The sequence below is a fragment of the Eulemur rufifrons genome, chromosome 5 (genome assembly GCF_041146395.1).
Source record: "Eulemur rufifrons isolate Redbay chromosome 5, OSU_ERuf_1, whole genome shotgun sequence".
NCBI lineage: Eukaryota > Metazoa > Chordata > Mammalia > Primates > Lemuridae > Eulemur > Eulemur rufifrons.
Window position 1 is genome coordinate 13,861,492 of NC_090987.1, and position 18,768 is coordinate 13,880,259.

At 46.5% G+C, this 18,768-nt stretch overlaps 1 protein-coding gene across 3 annotated transcripts in view; it reads right to left on the reverse strand.

Moving 5' to 3' along the window:
- NEDD4L (NEDD4 like E3 ubiquitin protein ligase) overlaps window positions 1-10,834 on the reverse strand; it is a 220,275-nt gene extending 209,441 nt beyond the window's left edge. For all 3 annotated transcript variants that reach the window (XM_069468360.1, XM_069468359.1, XM_069468357.1), the window contains exon 1: window positions 10,773-10,834. The gene's annotated coding sequence lies outside the window, so the exon portion shown is untranslated. The remainder of the gene's footprint in view (window positions 1-10,772) is intronic.
- Window positions 10,835-18,768: the final 7,934 nt, after the last annotated feature.

Here is an 18,768-nt window from a genome sequence, read left to right on the forward strand (position 1 = left end):
TGGGGTGGAGAGCCAGCCCCCGGGGGTGGCGGGGAGCCACTCACAGGCAGGGAAAGGAATCCCTTCCCCTGCTGGGGGGAGGGGACCAGCAGCAGTCCCCCCATCCTAACGGCACCTCTCTCTACCAGCACCTTCTGGCTGTGTTCCTGAAGGCTCGGTTGTTAGTTCAACTTTCGTAAAATAAATATTTTCCTCATTGTCTTACACATTCAGAACTGCTTTCATTTCTGACTCATCTCGAGTTGGCAACATTTCTTTCCTTATACTTTAGCTTTTTACACTCTTTCTCCCCCCAAGGGGGAAAAAAAACAAACAAAAAACAGAGAAAGATGGTGAGAAAAACAGAAGGCACCAGGATAAAAATGCTGGTGTCGGCCATGGGGGTGGGGGGTGGGGGGTGGGGCCGGGGGCGCATGCTGACACCGGTGGCTCAGGAATGAAGGAGAGGGGGGGTACGGAGAGGCTGCCGGGGCAGGAGGCAGAGGAAAGGACACGGGGTGCGTTCAGGACTTCACCAACCCCAGAAATTGGCCTCATATTTCTGCCCCTCCAGGTGCCTTTGCAATTAAGTCAAAACACATCCTACCCCTAAAAAACTTCTTAGCAGCTTTTAAATTTTTCAATTTTCTGAGGCTCCACTCTGACCAGGTTAACAAAATTTATCAAGCATCTACTGAGTGTTGGACACTCTCATCTTCCTAAAACACATCAAATTCTCCGACCTACAGACTCATTGTGACCACAGCCTCATTTAGACTCTGAAGAAAATGAGGCAGTAAGTCCCACAGTTTTCCTCCTGCTGTCTGTCAAGCCACTTGGTGGGGCAAAGCTTCCTTTGGCAACACCCATATACTCAAGCATCTGCAGTCAAGGAAAAGCAAGCGGAGAGGACTCTGCAGAAAGGGTTCTTACGAGTCCAACAACATCAGAAATGTGACCTCTCTAGCTCATTCCTTTATTTACCAAAATTGGAAAGACAAAAAAAAAAAAAAAAAACCCAAAAACTTATATGGAAATCTTTTAAAACTGATCAGATATTTCCTGCATTCTCCATTCATGCATACTGAACACAGCACAGTCTCAGGGATTCAAGATGACGAAGATCCATTATCGCCACCCAGCTGTAGCACAGCGAGCCTTAGGGTCTGACACAGAATGGAGCCTGGCCTGCCCTATGCAGTTACCTGCTCGCCACTTCTAACGTTCCTGTCTGGGAAACCTGGTGGGCTGGATGGTGTGCAGGCCAGGATGGGCATATTTTAAAAGGATGTTGCTACATTCATATATTTAAAGACTAGGAGGTAAACACAAAAATGTAAACAGTTGTGTGGTTGCTGTGGAACAAAAAAGGGTTTTATTTATATTTGAGGGGAAAGGGTTAATTATACCATTTTTGGCTTTGGGGGGTGGGGAGGAGTACTATTAGAACAAAGAGTGTAAGAGTTAGGCTCTCTGGGGCTCTCACATGAAATAATTGTATGAGCCATTGGTGCAGGGATTTTAAGACAAACACATGCTGACCCAGAGGCCATTAGTGTTGCTGTTGTGATTCTCAGCAATGCCCTAGACAGCTCAGGCTGCTGAAGCAGGCCTCCAGAGAGAAGTGCAGATGTGCAAGGAGCTTGCAGATCACAAACGCAGTGTCTGCACAGTGCAAGGTGCTGCTCTGCCATAGGGGAGAGGAAGAGAGGTCACTTCTAAATGCTAAAGAAACACAGTGCAGGGGACAAAACCGAATGTAGGCCGTGCCTCAAGGGGCCTCACAGCCACATCAGAATACCCCAGGGGGTGTGGCATCCATGGTGGCCGAAAGGGCACGGTCCCACCTACAGCGCATACCTCTAGGCATACAACCTCACAGGGACACAGGCCCAAGATCTTCCAGAAACCTAGAAATCCTGATTTTCAATATGTAGTTGCCCAAACACTGGCTCAGGATTTGTGCTTTTTTGCTTTCGTGCTCCACAGGCCAGACAGACACATCTGAGGATTCAGCCTGGTCCCCAGGGACAGCAGTCTGCAAACTCCGCTCTGATCGCTGACCCAGAAGTGCTTACAGGTGAGCAAGGGAATTTCAAGGTCCTTACAACAGCCTTGAGGTTTCTCTACTAGAGAAAGAAGGAGATTTACCTTTGTACAATCTGTTTTTTAAAAAGCAAAGGGAAAAAAAAAAAAAAACCACAGAATTTCCAATCCTTTGGGAGAAAAAGTAAACCAGTATTTAAAATATACATGTATACGGTGCCAAAACATCACCTCACCAATTACTTGCTGACCACCTGGGAGGAAAATGTAATTTGTCAGACTGATCCCACGTTAACCCAGGGATCAACTATGGCATCAGAGATAATGGCACAACCAGATGTCGGGTCCCTCCGGACGCACACGGAGCAACCGTCCCTGCCCCAAATGTTTACACGAAATTTGATCCAGCCTTTAGGTACAACTTCTAATAGACAGGACTGCACAGGTAACACAGGGTGAAAATGGGACACTGTAATTCATTCATCGGTGATACCACCAGGAAATGATCCAATGTGGTGAGACCACCTCTATTCTAAATTAAGAGTCTTGACAGACCAACCAATTAAATGCAATACACGATTCTCAACCGAATTCCAGTTTAAACGGCCCAGCTGTAAAAGGCATTTTAGGGGCAGTTGGGGGAATTCAGATAATGGACCAGGTAATAGAGTCCATTAAGCAATTACTTTTGATTTTGTGAAACCAGTACTGTAGTTATACAGAAATATGTTCCTGTTTTCTAGAGAAGTGGGCTGAAGTATTTAGGAGCGAAATGTCATGATGTCTATAATTCACTTCTGAATACTTTAGGGGAAAAAAGATGATGCAAATGCAGTAAAATGCTAAGAAATCTGGACAGGAGGCTGAGGAAGGCCGGTGTCCCGGAGCCGTCCCCACACGGCACCAAGTTGCCATCACTCTCAATCACCAGGAGACAGAAGGACTTTCGCCATGTCCCTTCAATGCATGTTTTAAATTTTGAGTCACGAGCTGACAAAAGACAAAATGAGAGCAACCCAAATAGATACTAATAGATGCCGATGGCTCACCACACACAATGAAGAAGCAACTGCACACGGAGTGTCTTGGAACCTTCTGTACGGAAGCCCGACATTCTAGAGCTGGGTTCTCTCAGCCAGCATTGCTACATTTTAAAAAGCAGCTATGGAGTCTCAAATGCATCCAAGGTAATCTCAAATGAAGGCACTGATCAAAATTAAGGAAAAGGGAAAGAGATTAAATCTAAAACCTGCCTTTAAGTGACACTCTTCAATGACTGCTTTAAGCCTATGGCAAAAGGTTAAATGTCTTGAGATGCAAGCTTAACTGAAAAAGAATATAGTCTGAAACTTGCAAGTTTCAGCCATCCTGACTTTAAAAGGAAAACTTTAAGATCTTAATTTGCAAAATGCAACTATTCTAAATCTAATAGTTGATGATATTCACTCCAATTCAAAAGTTTTATCAGCTACCATCAAATACAATGGCCAGTTTTTTAAATCTGCTAATAAAAAAGGGACCAAATCATCAAATCTCAGGTTTTTGGAGGAACACTAATATTGACCTAGTCCTGCAGTCCTCAACCCCTGGGCTGAGGACCCGTAAGGTCTGTGGCCTGTTAGGAACTGGGCTGCACAGCAGGAGGTGAGCAGCAGGCAAACCAGTGAAGCTTCACCTGTATTTACAGACACATATTAAAACCCTATCAGTCAGTGGCAAGTGACAATTAAGCTGCATCTGGTGGCAGGCTGTAAGTCAGAATCTGACAGCGGTTAGTATTTTAGTCCACGCGTGGCCTACCTACTATTTCACCACTTCCATCTGCACCACTTTCCCTCACTGCGTACTTGTCTCAGTCACAGCTTTGGTGAGCCCCCAAGCTAACCCCAGCACAAACGAGTAAAACACTAACGTCGCTGGAGAGCTGCTTTGAAAAGCGGGAAAGAGGCCGGGCATGGTGGCTCATGCCTGTAATCCTAGCACTCCAGAAGGCCAAGGAGGGAGGATCTCTTAAGGTCAGGAGTTCCAGGCCAGTCTGAGACCTGTCTCCACTAAAAATAGAAAAAACTGGCCGGGTGTGGTGGTGTGCGCCGGTAATCCCAGCTACTCGGGAGGCTGAGGCAGGAGGATTGCTTGAGCTCAGGAGTCTGAGGTTGCTGTGAGCTAGGCTGATGCCATGGCACTCTAGCATGGGCGACAGAGCAAAACTCTGTCTCCCCCCCCAAAAAAAAAAAAAAAAGAAGAAGAAGAACAAAGAAAAGGGGGAAAGACATAATGATGAGACAGCAGAAGACTCTAAGACTGCCACAAAATGAAAGCTGCATTTAAAAGAAAATACCAAGTTTCTTACTTAAATTATGGGTTCATTTTAACAGGTGATTCACAGTCTCCAAGCCCAGTTTGTATAATGTGTGTTGACCAGCTATCCAACAAAGCCATGAAACTTTCAAAACTGTTCCGCCACATGGAGAGCAAGTACCCTGCATTAAAAGACAAGCCTTTGGAGTTTTTCAAAAGAAAAAAACATGGACACGAAGAACAGAAGCAATTACTGAAGGCCACCACTTCACCAAATGTGTCCACACTGAAAGTATCATTCTTAGTGGCTAACAGCATTGCTAAAGCTAAGAAGCCCTTTACTATTTATTGGTTAAAAGTTGATCCTGCCTGCTACTAAGGACATCTGCCACAAACATTTAGGAGAGGCTGCCGTTCAAAAGGTGGCATGTGTTCCTCTTTTGGCTCGCACCATAACTCGATGAAATGATGAAATAGCAGAGGATATTGAAGCACAATTGGTAGAGAGAATTAATGAGTCATCATGGTACGCAATCCAGGCTGATGAGTCTACCGATGTTGACGACAAGGCAACAATGCTTGTTTCTGTACGATATATTTTTCAGGAGGGTGTGCATGAGGATGTGTTATGTGCACTTTCTTTTTTTTTTTTTTTTTTTTTTTTTGTTGAGACAGAGTCTCACTTTGTTGCCCAGGCTAGAGTGAGTGCCGTGGCGTCAGCTTAGCTCACAGCAACCTCAGACTCCTCGGCTTAAGCGATCCTACTGCCTCAGCCTCCCGAGTAGCTGGGACTACAGGCATGCGCCACTATGCCCGGCTAATTTTTTCTATATAGATTTTTAGTTGTCCATATAATGTCATTCTATTTTTAGTAGAGACGGGGTCTCGCTCAGGCTGGTCTCGAACTCCTGACCTTGAGCAATCCACCCGCCTCGGCCTCCCAGAGTGCTAGGATTACAGGCGTGAGCCACCGCGCCCGGCCTATGTGCACTTTCGTTGCCAACCAACACCACAGCTGCAGAACTATTCAAGTCTTTGAATGATTCCATATCAGGAACACTGCACTGGTCATTTTGTGTCAGTGTATGCATGAATAGAGCGGCTGCTGTGACTGGACGGCTTTCTGGTTTCATTACTTGGGTCAAGCAGGTCGCTCTGAATGTGAGTCATCCACAGAGAAATGCTGGCTAGCCAAAAAATGTCACTTGAGCTAAACAATGTTTTGCAGGATTCCCTTAAAATTATTAACCACATTATAAATACATGCCCTTAATTTAACATCTGTTCATGCAGCTCTGCGAGGAGATGGACACAGAGCACACAAGTCTTCTCTTATGCACAGAAGTGAGGTGGCTTGCTAAAGATAGATCACTGGCCAGAGTTTATGAGGAACAAGAGCTGCTCCAGAGATTTCTTTTAGAAAAACAGTGACCACTGGCAGCACATTTCAGTGACATAGAACAGGTCACAAAACTCGCTTACTTGTGTGACATATTCAACCTGCTCAACAAACTCAATCTGTCACTTCTGGGAAGAAAAACAACTGTGTTCAAACTGGCTTAAGATAAAGTGGCTGCATTCAGAGCCAAACTGGAAATATGGGGGTGACGACTGACCACTGGGATTTCTGACATGTTTCAAACATTAGCAGAGATTTTGAAAGAGACTGAGCCAGGGCCTTCTGTCTCCCAGCTGGTGCATGATCACCTATCTGAGCTTTCAAAAGAGTTTGAGCACTACTTCCCACCCACAAAAGATCCCCAAACTGGGAAGGAACGGATCCCTGACCCATTAGTGAATAGGCTGGGTGAATTGACTTTGTCTATGCTAGAAGAGGATCAGCTGCTTGAGATGGCAAATGACGGTAGCCTTACAAGTATGTTTGAGACAACTTCAAATCTCCATACATTCTGGATTAAAGTCAAGGTGGAATATCCCTGAGATTGCCAAAAAAGCACTGCAAGCCTGCTTCCATTTCCAACATCCTATCTTTGTGAAGCAGGGTTTTCTGCAGTGATAGGAACCAAAACAAGATTACAGAGTAGACTGGACATAAGCAACACACGTTGGGTGTCACTGTCTCCCATCACCCCCAAATGGGACCATCTAATTGCAGGAAAACATGCTCAGCACTCCCACTGATTCTGCATTATGTTGAGTTCTATAATTATTTCATTGTATATGACAATGTAATAATAGAAATAAAGTGCACAATAAATGTAATGTACTTGAATCATCCTGAAAACCATCCCCTCCATCCCTGGTCTGTGAAAAAACTGTCTTCCATGAACCCAGTCCCTGGTGCCAGAAAGGTTGGGGACCACTGATCTAGTCCGATGACCTACCTAATTCCTGAACCTTTATCCTCCAAGAAGAGCATTAAGCTATCATTGGAAAGAGTGTGGCATTAGAAGTCACATAAATCTGAGCTTAATTGTTCTTACCACTCCCTACACCCTTGTTTGATCTTGGGCTGATGACCACCTCTCAATTTCCTCACCTATCAAAGAGAGATTCCTTCTTTGCTAAGTTTAGGCAGAATCTGATGGCATTACACTGGGCTCCATGCACACTGCCCAGCAACCTGCAAACACTCAAACCACAGTCCATGACTAACTGACATTAAGAGCCTAGGCCTTGGCTCAGTCAATCCCCAGCTCCACAACTTACTAGGGGTGTAGACTTTACAATGAACTGCAGCTTTGCCTCAGTTTCCTTACCTGCAAAGTAGAAAGAACAGTACTTGCTGCAGAGGATCGAATGAGCTCCCACACAAATAGTTCCAACCACACTTGATACACAGTGAGTGCTTAGGAAACATGAGCCATTGTGACTCGCTGCCCTCCTTCCTTACACCCCACTTTAAGAAAGCACGACTCACCTACCCCTTACTGCACATGTCACTGTGGCCAAACACCAGGACTTGTCCCTGCCCCATCGCCCAGTGTGTAAAACGCAAGCCGGCTGAGCCCAGAGGGGTCCGCTGAGCCCCATCTCCGACTGCTGGAGAGCCCCCTCCCCTGCCTGCCATCCCACTGGCTCTCCAGCATCTTTCCTCTGACCCCAGCCTGGAGCTCGCTTCCCTTAACCCTCTCTCTGCACGCACCTTTTATCCAAGTCCTAGCGGGCCTCCTCCTCTGCTGGTCTACACAGAGCCTTTGTAAGGATTAGACAAAAGCGCCTCCCCTGGGTGGCTGGGAGAGATGCTTGATGGGTCACTGGCAGCTCCAGAGGAAGAGAAAAGGTGCCCCTCCCTCCAGGTTGGTGACCCTGTGCCACAGCATAACACATGACATTCCACTCAACGAATGCAAGTCAACTGACTGGGCCACTGCCATGTGCCAAGATCTCTGGGCTTACAGACAGTAGTAAGACGGGGCTGTAGACTCTGAGCCTCCCGACTCTGCAGACACGAGGGGCTGGAGGAAGGAGGAGACGGGCAGAACCACTACAGCCCAGGGAGCAGCAGGCGTCTGTCCTCTTGGGCTGGGGATGATGGGGGAGTGGGGACACCTTACCCAGTGTGTGGCCACCCAAACTGGGCCTTGATGGATGAGTATGTAGCTGCCAGAAAGGACGTGAGCAGGTTCCAGGCGGAGGGGAAAACATAAGCAAAGGCAACTTCATGGAACACGTAGAGAATGTGAGTTTTCAGTGAAGGGGTAGGAAGAGAAGGGGAGAAGGAAGGAGATCTGGTCCCAATTCATGCACTGTTTTGGTAAATACTTCTTGAGTACTGTGCTAGGTGCTAGGTGCTGTTCTAGGCCAAGGAAGATAAAAAACAAGTAAATAAAATATAATCCTAGCCAGCAGAAGTTAAAAATCTACTTTGGGAGAAAGGAACAATTCTAAACGATGGAACAAGTCAAGCCCACTGACGGAACTACGCACAGTGCTTCCCAGGCAGCACAGGCACTCAGGAGACAGGACGCAGCCTGCTGGGGGGCGGGGAGGTGGCCTGTGTAAGGGAGGAGGTAGGGACCCAGCGAGCAGACATTAAGGACAAGCTATGAGAGGAGCCCCCAGATCTGGGTGACGTTGAGGGGGGGGGGGTGCACCCTCAGGAGAGCACTCACAGGCAAACAGGGGGGTGCTGGGGCACCCTAGGTAGGCTTCTCTTGAGCAGGGCTTTACTTCCCTTTTGAGTCTTAGTAGCATTTTTACACGTGGCCTGCTTTTTTAAAGGTTAGACTTTCTTTTGCTCAGCATTTTTTAAAAACCATTTTGAAAAGAATCACATTGCCTTTTTTTTCCATTGTAGGGATAATAAAGACCGGATGCCTTTGACCCAGGGTGACCACAGTCTCAATTTACATCTTATGTCCTGACATCCCATTCGATTTAGCATTTGTTCCAGACAAAAGTGTCCCAGTTTAGATGACAGATTGTATGACTGCCCTTTTTCGACCTCAAGGTATGGTCCAAAGGGAGACATCTTTCTCCACCGCTGCTGTTTGCCACATGCGCCAACTGCTCAAATGTTCGAGCGCAGCAACAGCTCAATTATCAAATCTTCTTCGAACAAAGGTTCCTTTAAAAAAGTGAGACTGGACTGGAAGGAGCTGGAAAACGACCTTGTATCCTAAGCCCCGGACTGGGGCAGAGAGGCTGAAAAGGAGAAGGGCATTTCAGGCACAGGCCTCCCGCGGGTGATCCGCCAACTGCCGCGGGGACGGAGGCCCCAGGCCCCACAAACTCCAGTCCCCCGAGCTGGAGCCACAGACAGTTTCCGTCATCACCTGGGGGGGGGGGGGCACGGAGAGATGAAGGCTCTACTCCCCCCACCACGGCCCGCCCATCTTACTCTGCCCCTCCAACCGCCCCCACCTCAGGCCCGGTGACCCAGGCGACCTCCCTTGGAGACAAAGGAGGTGGAGCCCCACAGACCATAAACCCCCGTCTTTAAACACATCAGCGTCGACAGGATTTCCACCACGTGAAAGTTTCTGACCCTGCCTCACGACAACTGCCCTTCCTCCCCCGTCCATTATCCTGTCTGCAGGTTCCAATTCCTACCCAGCCTTTCTTCTGCCAACGGAGAACGAGGTGTCCAGTCAGGCACAGTGCTGGAGGGGACACTCAGTGACGAGGCTGGGGGAGAAGGCATTTTGCTGGCCTGGGGCTCTGCAGGGCACGGGGACGGCAGAGAACAAACACTCTGAAACCTCCCACGCTGTGACTGCCTCTTGTAAACACGACAGAGCTGCAGACCACGAGAGTCACCCTGGGTTCCTCCCCGACTCCAGCACGCCAGTTACCAAGAAAACTGTTATCCTTGTTTTAAACTCACATACAGGACACTGTGGTTTTAAGGGATTTGCCCAAGATAACTTGGAGGGAGAATGCAAGTCATCTGGCAAAATTATAAGGCGATGACACCCCAGGGTGAGAAGCCAACTTGGCACTAAGCTACACCGCCACCTCACACTTGCATTTTAGACCCACTGGCAAGTGGGTCCTTGGAGAGCTACGGCACTTCGGACAAAGCTGATGGCTGAGAGAGGCCGGTGGGGGAAGGGTGTGTATCTATTTATTAATTTAAGAAAATGAAGAACAGAACCAGCGATCAGAATTTCTGACTCATTTTCTGGCACTTGGTCCATGAGGCCACACGCCATTTATCTTTCTAATTAACATCTTGAAGGATAATTCCTTTCCACCCTGGGCCCTAGAAATGAACCTGCCTGCTATCATATAAACAGTCAAAACTCAAGGCTCAATTTGCTTGCCTCTTCTAAGATTTGGAACCTAATTCCTCTACAATTTTAACCTCGGATCTTCTTAACAGGCTGAGAAATACAATCTGAATCAATTTAATTTTTTTTAATGAAAGGGTTTGATTAAAAAAAAAAAAAAAAGCCAATGAAGTTTTTTTTTTTTTTTTTTTGAGACAGAGTCTCACTCTGTCACCCTGGCTAGAGTGCAGTGGCATCATCATAGCCCACTGCAACCTCAAATTCCTCGGCTCAGCCTCCTGAGTAGCTGGGACTACAGGCATGTATTTCTATTTTTAGTAAAGACAAAGTCTCACTTTTGCTCAGGCTGGTCTCAAACTACTGAGCTCAAGCAATCCTCCCACCCCGGCCTCCCAGAGTGCTAGGATCACAGATGTGAGCCACTTCACCCGGCCCCCACACTGTATTTTGCTACTGAGGAAAAAAAAAAAAAAACACCAGAACCTAATTTCCTCATGAAATCAGCCTATATGAAGGACAAACCTGTTAACCACTGTTGTGATGCAAAACCGTCCATATCCCCCTGCTCCCCCCAGAATGCGGCCCCTGGACCAGGTGCAGCAGCATCACTGACTACATCAGCATCTCTGCAGATGGGGCCCAGTGAACTCATTTTAGGAAGCCTTCCAGGGGATTCTGGTGCCCACCTAAATTTGAAGAGTATTTGCCAAGTTCTGTAGAACTCACCAAAAAAAAAAAAAAAAGCAAACATACCTGGCTCCAAAGATGTCCTTTTTGGCGAGATCAATTCCAGAAACCACTTTTACTCTGAGAATACGGGACTCTCCCTGTTGGATGGGAATTAAAAAAAAAAAAAAAAAAAAAAAAAGGTTAAAAAACTGATCTTCAGTGGCTCCATCTCATCCAATATTAAAGTCAATGATTTCTACTCAGCCCAGTACTTGGAAACAGAGCAAATCAATTCAAGCATAAGCAATTCTCCTTACACTGAAGTTCAAAAAGCAACATTCCAGCTCTAAAATTCTTCGACTCTAGAAACTGACAGCATCCAGGTTAATTAAGTACAAATTTAATTCCAACTAGGTTATTAACATCAATTCTCCCTGACATTTAAAGGAACTATTTCCCAGTTGTACCAACAGCACAATCACATACATAAAACCACTAAGGGAAATGTCCAAACACAACAAGTTAGCATGAATATAACAAATAATTCCTCCTTTCAAAGTTTATATATCTGTATGTGTGGCCTGGGATAGAAAGGAATTTAATATGGTAAAATATTTCCTCAAAATTACAGTGCTTTTAAAAATGTTGGCATCAGCAAGCAAAAATAATTCCGTAGTTCCAGTAAAAAGAAATTAAGAAAAATGTTATCGTAAATGGAAATCATCCCAAGTGTCTCAGAAATCAGTCAACTGTTCATTTGTTCATTCATTCACCCATTTCACTGGGCCTTGAAATGTCAACATGAAATGCTCCTGGGTCTACTGAAGGTGACAGGCAGACCCACAGGACCCGGTGACAGCACCATGCCAGAGGGCACGGGTGAGAGAAGTAGTTAAGGGCTGAGACATTCAAGGTAGCCGAGATGGCTCAGGAGGAGCGGTAGGCAGGAGTCTGGGGTAACTGCTAAGCTTCCACTGTGGATCACAAACTGTTAACATAAATTGAAATAGAGGCTTGAGTCCAAGGTGTCTAGGAACAACCAGATGGGGAAACATAGATGACTAGATCAGGAGAGACATCTGCTTTGAGTCAGAGACTTCGGAGTTATCAGTGTAGAGCTGGTAGTTGACAGTTACAGCTAAAGGTTTGCAGAACATTATCCAAGAAGAGTGAGAAGGAAAAATGGGCAGGGATTCAGTCTTCAAGAGCTCAAGTGCTGAGCAGCCAGAGAGAAATAACAGGAAATCCATCTACCAGTATGTTTAAGTAAGACCCCAGCGAGGGAAAGAAAACCTAAATGATCACGTAACGTCGAAGGAGACAGAGACAGGGCCAAACAAAACAGGGGAAGAACAGGAGGGTGGACCTTTGTCAACCCGCCGCACAGATCAAACACACGGAGCACGTCCTTGAGGTGATTTACGCTCTGGGACTCTTCCACCCAGCCGTGTGTCCCTGACACGGGCTGCCCACGTGCAAACACAGCGAGGCACACACACGCGGGGAAGACGGTGCGAGCGTGTGGACTCATGCTCTCAAACGTGGCCTGCACTCAAGTTCGGCAGCATCAGAAACGTCTGGCAGCCCTCGAGAAAGGATTAAGAGATGAACAGCAGCGCCGGCCAAGGCAGGGATCACTGAAACACAACCTTACTATGGCACAAGAGCACCTCGGTGTTTGCAGCAGCGCCGGGCTACAGAGCTCTTCCCGTGGTTTTTGAGGCACTGCGGGGACACCCGACTATCTCTGGCAAACTCGCAGGCGGGTCGCCGGGGATTCTTTCTTTAGCACTGGATGCCACGCAGGCCACGGCTCTTTTCTGTTCCTCACAGCAGGCTGTCCCCTGCTGCTAGTCCTTTGATGCCTCCCATGGCCTGCTCAGCTCGAAGGATGTCACGCTGAAATTGTTTTCTATACATAGTTCAAAACTTGAAAACACACCTGAGTGGAGTTCTCTGTTACACATCAGAAGAGTATGTGGCCCACTCATGCCCAGAGCATAGAAAGTGAAAATCATGGCTTGAAACAAAACCCCTGTCGGCCGGGCTAAGGGGTTCACACTTGAGAGGGAATGAGCACTCTTTCAGAAGAAGAAATGGATGACAGGTGTACAGCTTGGGTGTTTGTCTCCCCCAAACCTCATGTTGAAGTTTGACCCCCAGTGTTGGAGGTGGGGCCTGGTGGCAGAGCCCTCCTGAATGGCTTGGTGCCATCCTTGTCCTCGAGGTAGTGAGAGAGTTCTTGCTCTTAGTTCCTGCCAGAGCTGGTTGTTAAAAAGAGCCTGGCACCTCCCCCTGCCCTTGCTCCCTCTCTCGCCATGTGATCTCTGCGCACACGGGCTCCCTGTCGCCTGCTGCCGTGAGTGGAAGCTGCCCAAGGCCCTCACCAGATGCAGATGCTGGTGTCACGCTTCTTGTACAGCCTGCAGAACCATGAGCCAAATAAACCTCTTTTCTTCATTTATTACCCAGCTGCAGGTATTCCTTTACAGCAATGCAAAAATGGGCAAAGACAACAAGAAACTGCTAGAGAAGAGGCAGCTAATTTTTGTCTCCCTACTTCCCCCACCTCCACTCTCTACCCCTCCCGCCATCACAGATACCTCAAACCAGCAATTCTGCCAACTACTACCGCGCGGGGGGGATTCCACTGCAACCCACAGAGGGCGGGTACTGCTGAAGGACAGTGGCACATCTCCAGGCCAACCCTCGCAGCTGGCCGAGGGAGCGGCAAGATGTCTGATCTGGCCGCAGGAAGGCTGACGTGGCCTGCAAGCAGCAGAATCTGGGGTTTCTGCGAAGCACCAGGTCCTGCCTACGACCAGCTCAGATCCAGCAACAGCTCCGTCCACACACCCTAGTCTCGCACTTGTAACTGATCAGAAGGAGACAGAGAAGCGACTGTGTCTAGGAAGGAAATCCAGGTACAGCCACTCACAAGTCACAGCGCGTAAGATGAGAGTTCTGGTGAGAAACTTCAGAAAATACATAAGAAAAACAAAGGAATAAGTTTAAATCACTGGTAAATCAATGGTACCATCCAGGCTTGCTGTATTTCTAAAATGAATAAACCTACCTTTGTCATAAGAAATACACACCTACAAGTTATTGTTTAGCCATCTGACAATGGCACAGAACCACATGCCTGGAAGATGTGAAATGGTTGTCTGATGAAATACGTAGGCAACAGCTGGGAGGTGAAGAGCTGAGAGGGCCTTTATTGAGCACTTACTATTTACAAGCAGCTGTTGCAGGAAATTTTACTCCTCTGAAGATCGAGGCAAGAGAGCATTACTCTATAAAAACAGTTTTTACAAATTGGTTTTAGATACAGCAAAAATTTCTTATCTTTGTTTCCGCCAAATGACAAGCTCAAACACAGAAAAGCAGCCATCGTCATTCTGTAAGGAAGCACGTGACAAGGTGTGTGACGAGTTTATCAGGTGCAAGGGACCGCAGGCCAAGCAACTGTACTTTGTGAAGCATTTTATTACTTTCATAAAATCTATGCATGATATTTTGAACCTTGTTTATGACTCCAGTAGAATTAAATAAATATTTAACCAAGGTGGCTTGGCTTAGACAATGAAAACATCATTCACAAACTGACTGTACAACTGCAGAGAAGGAACAGGCTAGGCCAAACATAACTTTCAGTGTCTCTTTCTGTTATTAATCTATTGTTCTGCATTGTTATTGTGTAACAGCAGTAACTCTAGGTGCTTTACGTGTGCTTTTCTTTTCCACTGAATTTTCTAATTCTTTATCAAGACATAGAACAAGATAAGGTACCCACGCCAAAAATGACAGTGGCACACTAACAAATAAGGTGTCCAAACTGAGAAACAAGTGATATTCTGAAGGCTCATTTGTAAGACAGTTGTTTGGGACTCCAGCAGTCCTGGCTCATATAAACTATGCATGTATAAGCAGTTTTTGGATTCCCAAGCCCACCCACAGAGGCTATGAAATACATTATCTATCACAAGTATTCCCATGGTAAAATAAATTTCAAGCTCCAACTCAAAACTCAAGGGACTGGAATTACCTTTCCTCCTACGACTGTCTTAGGAAGGTGACTTGTTATTTTTTATCTTTATTCTTCACAATGGCAGCTGCTCTCCCGAAAAAAGGTGACATCTGGGCTGGGAAGTAGTGTTCTTTCCTCACAGGGAGCCACTGTGACCCCAGTATCGCACAGACAAGCTGTCCACGTGGACAAGGAAGTCCTAAGTTGTGGACTTCTGCGTTTTGGTCATTCTCCCCTAAATGAATTTATGCGTTTACCTTCCATATTCCAAAGTATATTTATAATTCTACCTATATCCCGTAACACTTTCAGACTCACAGTAAACGCTCCCTGGATTAAAAGAGATGACCAACATTTTTTTGGACCACAGAAACATGTAAGTTATATATATATATATATCACTTAACTTTAGTTGCTTTTAAAAATAAATAAGGTAACATATGGACCATGCCCACTGTGTGCCTGCTACACACTTGGTATCATTTTTCTTTCCATTCCTACCTATTCTTGCCCCAACCCTGAGACAGTATCCCATTTCATACAGCTTTTAAGACTTCGGAGTTTTTTAGAGCAGTTTTAGGTTCACAGCAAAATTGAGCAGAAGACCCAGAGATTTCCTATGTACTCCCTGCCCCTACACAGGCACAGCCTCCCCCAATATCAACATCCTGCACCAGAGCGGCACATTTGTTACAATTAACACATCATGATCACCCCAAGTCTATTTCACCTTAGGGCTCACTTTTGGTGTTGTGCACTCTATGGGCTTGGACAAATGTGCAATGTTATAGCATCATACAGAACAGTTTCACTGCCCTAAAAGTCTGTGTTCTGCCTACTCATCCCTCCCCTACCTGTATTTTTTTTAAAAATCTCCCACACAGTCCTATTGCCTGCCCACTCCACTCACTCCTGTCATTTCCAACTACTCTTGCTAGATCCCATCTCCCTCAATTTCTGCCTTCTCCACCCCAATGCCTGCCCTCTAAACCCTTCCCTCCCTTTCTGCTGGGTCCCCTGACTTCATGCTGCTCCTACCCCTACTAAAATCTCTCAGTTCTCCACACTGACCATCTAACTACACATTCAATAATAATGCAGAGTGACAACTGTGTTCAAGGCATTGTGCTAGCCAAAAAAAAAAAAAAAAAAAAAAAGGAGCACAGAGCTGAACAAGATGCATTATTCTCTGTCCCCCAGGAGTTTGCAATAAGCGGTTGAGGTTAGATATGTGCAAAATTGCCTTTCATCCAGCGGTGGGAAAGAGGCATAAGATATGAGAACAATACGGTAGAAACGGTAGAACATACGGTAGAAAAGAAGAGTAACCCAATACCTGGACTACAGGTCTAGCTGAAGCTCAGATAAGAACTATGACAACGAATAGCCCCACTCACAGGGCTATACGCCGTGACCATCTGGTCACCATGGTCAGCCCAACACACGACAGACGGTCAAGTTTCAGTCCTAGAACATTCTAGACAACTCCAACTCCAAAGAATACTAGTTCCTGAGAAACTTTCAAGAACAAAGGATTCTGCACAACCTAAATTTCTCAATCCCTATTAGATAATGGCCATTATTATGTCAAGCAGGAAAAAAGTTAACAAATGGGAAAGAGCAAAGAGATGAACCTTCAGAGCAGAATCATAACTTAAATGCACAAGGTGACTCCAACTTCAAGAAATTATGCTGTGTGGTTATAAAATACGTCCACAAATCCTTGATATTTCTCTCTTTTAGTGGTAGGGCTTAATTTCCCCCTCTTGTGTCGAGGCTGGATTTAGTGACTCCATTCAAACAGACAGAACATGGAGGTGACAGCATATGACTTTGAAGACAAGGGCATAAAAGACACTGTGGCTTCCTTCTTCCCTCTCTCTCAGATCACTCTGTGGAAAGCTAGCAGTCGCCATGATGTGAGGGCACTCAAGCAGCCCTACGGAGAGTTCTATGTGGTGAGGAACTGAGGCCACCAGCCACCAGCCATGAGTGACCCATCTTAGAAATGGATTCTTCCGTTCTGGTCAAGACTTTAGATGATGGCAGCCCTTGCTGACATCCTGACTGCAACCTCATGAGAGTCCCTTGCCTGCTATGTGCCAGTAATTATGCAAAGCATGCAACAGAACCACCCAGCTAAGCCACTTTTGATTTCTTGACCCATGCAAACTGTGAGATAATAAATGTTTGCTGCTTTATGGCTGCTAAGTTTAGCGATAATTTGTTATATAGCAATGCATAACTAACACACATGTGGAGAATCCCATGTAATAATTAGAGTCTAATTTATGTCTCTGCTAAGTTGAGATTTTCCTATGTGTTAGGATGATGCTTCAAAACAAGGAAAAGACACCAGTGAGAAAGACAGACTACTGCCTGTGTTCTCTACCATGTAAAAGCAGTGGCATTTTTAAGGCAGAATTAACAGAGCTTGGTGACTTGCTCAATGTATGTGCAGTGGTTGTATTATTTTTAAGAAATATGGAACCTGAGGCCCTAATAACTACAGTCGATTTCTGAAACGAAGGCAACTCCAGAAACTTTAGGATATGTGATTACTTCATAAGTATAAAATTTTGAAAAAACCCAAGAATGCTGATAACAGTAAAGAACAGCTGAGAAACTTCCATGTGCCATTGAAACAACTCTAAATTCACCCTCCTTCTCCATCCCGCAGCCTCAGTTCATGTTACCACTAATAGCAGGCAGGTCCAACACCTGCCATTATGCCATTAGCATAACCTCATTTGCTCATTTTTCAAAAACTACCAAGCCAGGCTCTGAGTAGCTGCTGCTGATGGGTGGCAGCTTGTCTTCATCCTAATTCCCACGCTGCGGCATTAGTCCAATCTTCCTAAACTGTCTCTTCACCATCCCAGTAGTAGAACTTCCCTAGGAAGGAATGGATCAAACTAAAACTGCTCGGCCTGGCAAGGAAGGCTCACCACGACCGGCTTTATTGCTGCCTGTAGGAACAACCCATGTTCTTCACCAGAACCCAACTCTCTTCCTCCCAGTATCTGCCCGTCCAACACCCGTCCATCGCCCGTGGTCTGCTCAAGTCCATGCAGTGACTCAACCCCAAGTCCCTGCTCCGTGCTGACCACATCACAGGAACAATGACCCAATAAGACAGAGTTCAAGCCCACAGGAATTTGCTTCCTATACACCAGGAGAACAGCATATACACAAGTGATCACCACATGAGACAGCAGGTTTAACAGCAAGTGTGGATGATGCTCTGCAGGAACCCAGAGGAGGAAGAAATTAACATACATGCAAGGGCTGGGGAGCGGGAGGGAGGCTGGGGAATTGGGGACAGCCACAGATGACTGGACATTTGAGCCAAGCCTTCAAGAATGAGGAGAAGGAAGGGAAGAGGGGAAAGAGGACATGTGGGGAGGGCTGCCATGCAGAGAAGCAGGGGTGGGGGCGGCAGAGCAGCCTGTACCTGGCTCCATCCTTGGCGCAGGGCCCTGGATGAGAAGCGCAGGGGGCAGACAGAAGGGAGGTGAGCCTGGAGAGAGGAGGGACACTAATCACACGACCTGTTCCACTGTCTGACAGATGAGCACAGTGGCTCTAGGACGGAGGATGAGGCGCTGGCTCCAAAGCTACTCCCGAGGGAACAGCACAGCTCGGTGACAGACCGGCTCTGCAAGGCCGAAGGGAACCTTGCTCAAGTGCGCAGTTTCAGTGTCAGTGGGAGCTGCCGCTATCAGCTGGTAGAAAATAACGGAAGAAGAACAGGTCTTAGGCTGAGGGAAATTAAAAAATGTGAGTTTCTGGAATTTGAGGTTATCTTCCCAAGGGGCAGGTAGAGATGTCCAAGAGGCAGTTAGAAGTCAGAAACCCGAGCTCAGTACTGAGATGAGACACAGACACCAGTGTGGGAGCCCTGGCTGCATGTCTGGGCCCGTTCTCAGACCTGCCACAGATTCTGGCACTTAGGCAATAAATCAATGCAGTCTTTTTTTTCTTGTAGGTTAAGTCTTATTTCCTCAACTAGACTCTAATGCTGCACTGTCTGATAGGGTAGCCACTGGC